Genomic DNA, 7,218 nt, shown 5'->3' with positions numbered 1-7,218 from the left:
TGGAGCGACAACTTTAGTTTTTTGTCAGGGCAGGAACAGGTTGGCTCTGAGGACGACGGGTGTGATAACGCACAGGGTGATGATGATGAGGTTGGAGATCCCACTTACTGTCAACCCACAGTCAGCCAAGAGATGAGGTCAGCAGAGGAGGTGTAGGAAGATGCTAGTGACGACGAGGTCAGGTTGCGCCTTCCTGGACAGAGACGTTGTACTGGAAGCACGTCAACAACTGCATCCTCAAACACAACTCTGCCTCTCACCACAAGTCATGGTGGCTCTTCAGGTCGCATGGGTGCTAAGCCTTGCATAGCCTGGGCATTTTTTCAGATCGATAAAGATGACCCAACTCGTGTTATCTGTAACATTTGTCAGCAAAAGCTAAGTAGAGGCCAAAAAATACATAGTTTGAGTACTTCATGCATGAACCGGCACATGGACATGAAGCATAAGTTGCAGTGGGAAGCTCAGTGTGCTACAATGCGGCCTAGCCGGCCGGGCCAACCACCGTCTGCCATATCTTGTGCATCCGCGGCCTCTTCATCCTCTGTGACTGGGGGGACAGCAGTCACACCTGTTTTGGGGCGCAGACCTGCCACCTCGTTACCCGCAACAGCCAGCGTGATTGGCAGGTCATCATTTTCTTTGGAGGTGGTAACACCAGCTGGTGTTGAGCGCTGTCCGACATCGATAGCACCACCTTTGGATTAAGGCAACCTAACATGTCCGCCTGCATCTTCCTCACAGACCGGCAGTTTGCCGGGGACACCCTTATCAACCCCGTCTAAGCACAATAGCCAGCCCTCGGTCCCTCAGATGTGGACAAGTAAAAGACCATTTCCTCCTAGCCATGAGAAAGCTAATAGGTTGAATGTCACCATCTGCAAGCTGTTGGCTACAGAAATGCTGCCTTTCCGCCTGGTGGACACAGAGGATTTTCGAGACCTTATGTCCATCGCAGTGCCCCAGTACCAGATGCCCAGTCGGCACTACTTCTCAAAGAAAGGTGTGCCTGCGCTCCACCAGCATGTCGCACACAACATCACCGCTTCTTTGAGAAACTCTGTGTGTGACAGGGTGCATTTCACCACAGACACTTGGACGAGTAGGCATGGACAGGGGCGTTACATGTCGCTGACTGGGCACTGGGTAACTATGGTGACAGCAGGACAAGGGGCTGCTGTCCAAGTCTTGCCGTCCCCACGAGTTGTGCGCCAATCCTCTTTATCTCAAAGTTCCTCCACTGCTTCTGCCTCCTCAACCTCCTCTCGGTCTTCCACCTGCACCCAAAGCCTGTCTGGTCATGCCACAAGCTTTCAAACTGCGCAGAAGGGATCCTGCACACCTCCTTACATTGCTGGCAGTAGGGCTCAACGTCATCAGGCGGTTTTTACATTGAAATGTCTGGGAAATGTGAGTCACACAGCTGAGGAGTTGTGGTCAGCTCTGGAGAACCAATTTCATGAATGGTTGTCTCCACTGGACCTGAAACCAGGGAAGGCCGTGTGCGACAATGCTGCAAACCTGGGTGCGGCCCTTCGCCGGGGCAATGTCACACACGTGCCTTGTATGGCTCACGTGTTGAACCTGGTTGTCCAGCAATTTTTAGCCCACTATCCCAGACTAGATGGCCTTCTGCAGAGGGCGCGGTCGCTGTGTGCTCACTTCCGCCGTTCGCATCCCGCAGCTCAGCGACTTACATCTCTACAGAAGTCGTTGGGCCTGCCACTTCACCGGCTAAAATGCGATGTGCCTACCCGGTGGAATTCAACTCTGCACATGTTGCAGCGACTGTGGCAGCACCGACAAGCCCTGGTGCAATACGTTCTGACGTATAGCCTGGGCCAACGAGATTCAGAGGTGGGGCAAATCACGCTGGAGGAGTGGTCTCAGATCAGGGACCTATGCACCCTTCTGCACAGTTTTGAAATGGCGACGAAGATGTTTAGTGCTGACGATGCCATTATCAGCATGACTATTCCGGTGATTTACATGCTGGAGCACATGTTAAACAGAATTCGGAGTCAGGTGGTGGCACAAGAGGAGGTGGAGGAAGTAGAGGAGGAGGAGTTGTATGCGGAAGGGCTAACATCTGCAAGGTCCAGACGGTCGGCAGCACCAAGGCGGCAGGTATGTGAGGGTGGGGGAGATGGTTTTACCAGGGCGCATGGTAGCAGCCAAATTAGTGAGGAAGGTGCAGGAGCCCAGGAAGAAGTGGAGGACGAACTGATGGAAGACTCATCAGATGAGGGAGACCTTGATCACATTTCTGTTGTGCTAGGTTGGGGGGAGAGGACAGAGGAAGGAAGCATGATTGTTACCTCGCCACTAACACAACAGGGACTTGGTGCTCCTGGATGCGCAACACACATGAGTGCCTTCTTGCTGCACTACCTGCAACATGACCCTCGAATTGTGAGAAATAGAAATAATCCTGACTACTGGGTTGCCACACTGTTAGATCCCCGGTACAAAAGTAAATTTGCAGAAATTATTCCTGCCATAGAAAGGGATGCACGCATGCAGGAGTATCAGCAGAGACTGTTGCAGAATCTTACATGTGCTTTTCCACAAAATACCAGTGGTGCACGTAGTGAATCTCACAGTTCCAACTTGCCAACCGTGGGACCGTCAAGTGTTCAGCACTCAAACCATAACAGAACCACAGTATCTGCTGGTAACATCAATTTTGCGGAATCATTTCACCACTTTTTTAGCCCAACCTTTGCAAGGCCACAGGAGACAAGAAGTCTGACATATAGTCAACGCCTAGAGACGATGGTACAGGAGTATCTCCAAGTAAACATTGAAGCCACGACTGTGTCACTGGACCCTTGCTCTTTTTGGGCTTCCAATCTGGATAAATCGCCGGAGCTAGCCACTTACGCCTTGGAGATCTTGTCATGCCCTGCAGCCAGCGTTCTGTCTGAACGTGTGTTCAGCGCTGCTGGTGGTGTGCTGACAGATAAGCGCACGCGGCTCTCCACTGATAATGTAGACAGTCTCACGTTCATAAAGATGAACAAATCATGGATCCGAAACGACTTTTCTACCCCTGTGTCATCCTGGGGAGAGTAAAAGCTTGATGATTGGTTAAAATCACCCTACCAACCGTTTTAAGCTTTCAAATTACTAATCATGTTTATCTGTATCTTGGCTGGAAAATAATTTGGGCTTTGTAGCAGTGTGCAGCACTGATCCTATTAGGCCATCTATACTAAAGCTTCACCAGATTTAAAATTAATAATAATTTTTAGCTGCATCTAGCCCGGAAAATAATTTTGGGGCTCCGAGATGCGCAAGACACATAAGTGCCTTCTTGCTGCACTACCTGCAGCATGACCCTCATATTGTCAGAATTCGAAGTAATCATGACTACTGGGTTGCCACACTCTTAGATCCCCCAAACTTTTCGATCAACCTTTTCATTTTAATAAAGACCAAAAAAATGGTCATTTTTGAAATTATAAGCATTAGCAGGTTGTTAGAAACTGAAATCAAACAGTTTTCAACTCAAAACTTTATTCTAGGTGATGTTACATTTTCACATAGGACCCCTTGTTCGAAAGGAGCTTCTGAACTCTCTCGTCCATTGAATTTGTCAGGTTTTGGATGGTTTCTGCTTCAATTGTTTTGCATGAGGACAGAATACCCTCCCAGACCTGTTGCTTAGATGTGAACTGCCTCCCGCCATCATAGACACTCCTTTTAATGATGCTCCAAAGGTTCTGAATGGGGTACAGGTCAGGGGAGCATGGGGGTCACACCATAAGTTTGTCCCCTTTTATGCCCATATCAGCCAGAGATGCAGATGTTTTATGTGCAGCATGAGATGGTGCATTATCATGCAGAAAAATGATCTTGCTGTGAAATACACGGTTCTTCTTCTTGAACCATGGCAGGAAGTGCTGTTTGAGAAAATCCACATACATTATGGAGTTCATCTTTAGCGCCTTCAGGGATCCTAAAGGGGCCGACAATTTCTCTCCCCATGATTCCAGCCCAAAACATTACTCCACCTCCTCTTTGTTGGCGCTGTAGCCGTGTTTGCGTGGGGTGTCCATCAACCAGCCATCCTCCACTCCATCCATCTGGACCATCGAGCGCTGCATGGCACTCATCCATGAACAAAACAGTTTGTAAATCAGTCTTCATGTAATGTTTGGCCCACTGGAGCCGTTTCTGCTTGTGTGAAGTGGATAGAGGAGGTCGACAGGATGGCGTATGCACAGCTGCAAACCTCTGAAGGACCCTGCATCTTGTTGTTCGGGGGACGTTGGAGGCACAAGCAGCTTCAAAAACTTGTCTGCTGCTATGACAAGGCTTTTTTGCCGCTGCTCTTTCAACCTGACGTAATTGCCTGTAGGAAAGAGTCCTCAATTTGCCCTTATCAGCACGCACACGTGTGTACTGTGAATCAGCTACATACTTCTTGATTGCCAAGACACTTCATCCTGATCATCGCACAATGTTGATTGTAGTCATGCCTTGACCTAAACACTCCACAATTTGTTGCTTCTCAGCAGCCGACACATCCTTTTTCTTTCCCATTTTGGCAGAAAATGTAGGCTGCTTAATAATGTGAGACAGCCTTCTTAAGTAGTCTTGCCTTTCATTGGACACACCTGCCAAACTAATTAGCACAGGTGTCTGCAATTGCTTACAGTGATATAAAGAGCCCTGACACACATCACCATCAATGAGTTTAACTGACAAACAAACAAATTCTTCCCTTATCACTCCTAAACACTTTTTGCATAATAATTTGGAACGCAGTGTACATGTGCTTTTCCACAAAACACCAGTGGTTCACGTAGTGAATCTTACAGTTCTAACTTGCCAACCGTGGTCTGTATGGAGTTGTTCAATAAAGGGCCCAAAATTAAGATAACATAGATGGGAGAGGTCTCTATGAATAGGAATTCCTAAGTATTTGATACCCTGTGAGGGCCAGGCAAAGGGAAAGTTGGACTGGATGGAATCCTATATGGATTTGGGGAGGGAGACATCGAGGGCCTCAGACTTCGCTGCATTGATTTTAAAATTTTACCATGTAACAAAGTGATTTATTTCAGCCATAACAGCATGGATGGATATATGTGATTGAGTGATATATACTAGGACATCATCAGCAAATAGAGAGCACTTGTACTCGGTGCCTCCCACCTCAATCCACCTAATATTGGGGTTATGGCGAATTGATGAGAGCAGGTGCTCCGTCACTAGGATGTATAAGAGAGGGGATACAGGACATCCCTGCCTTGTCCCATTGGTGATTGTGAAAGGTGATGAAAATGTTCTGATGCACCCCCTGGGCCTTGGGACACCCGGAGCCGGACCCTTTTTGGTGGATGCTGGTGGTTGTAGTCTTCGTGGCGGCGACCCGGTTCCGTGGCTCAGGGTGGTCAAACCAGTGGCGGAACTATTTATGTGGTTTTGATGTTTAAATGTCCGACTACGGCACCCGTGGATTGCGGTCAGAGTGAACCGCCGCTGCAGGGCAGACCGCTGAGGCTGGTGTTGTGGGTGCAGCAGAGCGTAGCATAACTCCCCACGGGAGGAGTATAGCCTCAGGGCAGTGTATGCGGAGGATGGGGGTGATGGTGCAGGGCAGCAGCAGTAACGACACGGAGTCAGTGATGCAGTCCAGGGCCTTTACTCACAGTTCTTATTATCCAGACCACATCTGCAGGTAACGGCTGCCCACGTCGTACTGTGCTCACCAGGTGAGGGGCTCAGACAACTCCCAGATAACTTTGGAGCGCTTCACAGGACCCCCTTTGTGTGTCCTTTGTCTGGCCTTTCTTACCAACCCTTCTGTCCGGCTGCCTCGGGCCTCCTCTTGGTAAACTTGGCGCCAGTTTCCCTGACACTATGTGGTGCCTTCCTAGCGGGTGTAGCGAGGGGCTGCGCCACATAAAATGTCACAGCCTCCGGTTTCTAGCTGAGGGTCGTTTCCTGCCTCCACTAGTTTCGGGGACCGGTCTCCCCCTTTGGCCTGACCCCTCCACGCAGGTGGATTCGGGCGTGCGGTGGCGACTCGCCCGTCCGCACCCCTGGGATCCCTTCATTCCTCATTCCTGGAGCCTTCTCCACTCCTCTTCCTTCCTTCTCCCTCTTCCAGGCCTGGGCCTCTGTTACTAGGCCCACCTCCGGAGCAGAGCTCATGCAGAGCCCCTGCTCCCTGCCACTTCTGCTCAGACTTCTCTGCACTGAACTAAGATGGTGCCCACCTTTTATACTCCCTTCTCAATGCACCCAGGAACTGCTTCCTCCCTGCTCCTGCACTACAGGGTTCCCCTTCCTCAGTGTTCCCTCCCCCCACTCCAGCCAGGGACAGGGACTGTCGTGCCTATCTCAGAGGCATATTGGTCGCCCTGCCCCACGGCAATGTGGTGTAATGCATGCAGGTGTGGGGTCCTGATCCACACTCCATCCTTACCTGAGAGTGAGATATCACACCTCTGGGTGAGGTGCAATACCTCTGTAGCAACCGAGCCCTCAGGGTGCTACAGTTCCATTTATCTTCAGCCTAGGTGACGTATTGTGATACAGGGCCGTGATTTTGGCTATAAAAGGGTCCCCTAGACCCCTACCCCAAGCTTTTTAAGAGAATCATATATGGCGTGCCAGGAGACTCTATGGAATGCTTTCTCAGCATCCAACGAGAGTATCTAATTACAAATTTTTAACTGCATCTAGCCCAGGAAATACTTTGTGCCTAGTAGCAGTGTCTGCTAGTCAGCGGATTATCCCAGCTGTTAAGCAAGCTACACCACCTGTAGTTTAGACACGTAATTTTTTCAAAGGAAATGCTTCGGGACCCCGGGATACTCAGTGAAGAGCATCAGAAGGCACCCCAAGGCATAGGGGCTGGGACTGGCAGTAGGATGCCTTGCGGTGGACAGCCGAGCTCGATCCTTATAAAAGCTTTTTAACTGCAGCAGCTTTAGTGGACGCTACTGGAGCTGGAATTACGCGGCTGCTGGCATGAGACTTGCCCTCCAATAGATCCTTGTAAATGGATTTAAAGTGTATTCATTCAAATTAGAGAGACAATTTAAATTAAAAAGCTTAGAGCTGCCTCCACCACAGGAGGGCTCGCTCGACCCACTAGCGGACAGGCACCAGTATTGGGAGAGGGGGGCTGGCCATCAGGGTTCACCGCGGCTCTGGCACAAACCCGGCGACACGGAGGTGGCACGGGCAGGAGCGGACTGG

This window comes from Phyllobates terribilis, unplaced genomic scaffold (assembly GCF_046119375.1).
Source record: "Phyllobates terribilis strain yellow unplaced genomic scaffold, ASM4611937v1 Scaffold_33__1_contigs__length_13283291, whole genome shotgun sequence".
NCBI lineage: Eukaryota > Metazoa > Chordata > Amphibia > Anura > Dendrobatidae > Phyllobates > Phyllobates terribilis.
The sequence above is the reverse complement of the archived record's forward strand: the minus strand, read 5'-3'. Positions refer to the sequence as shown.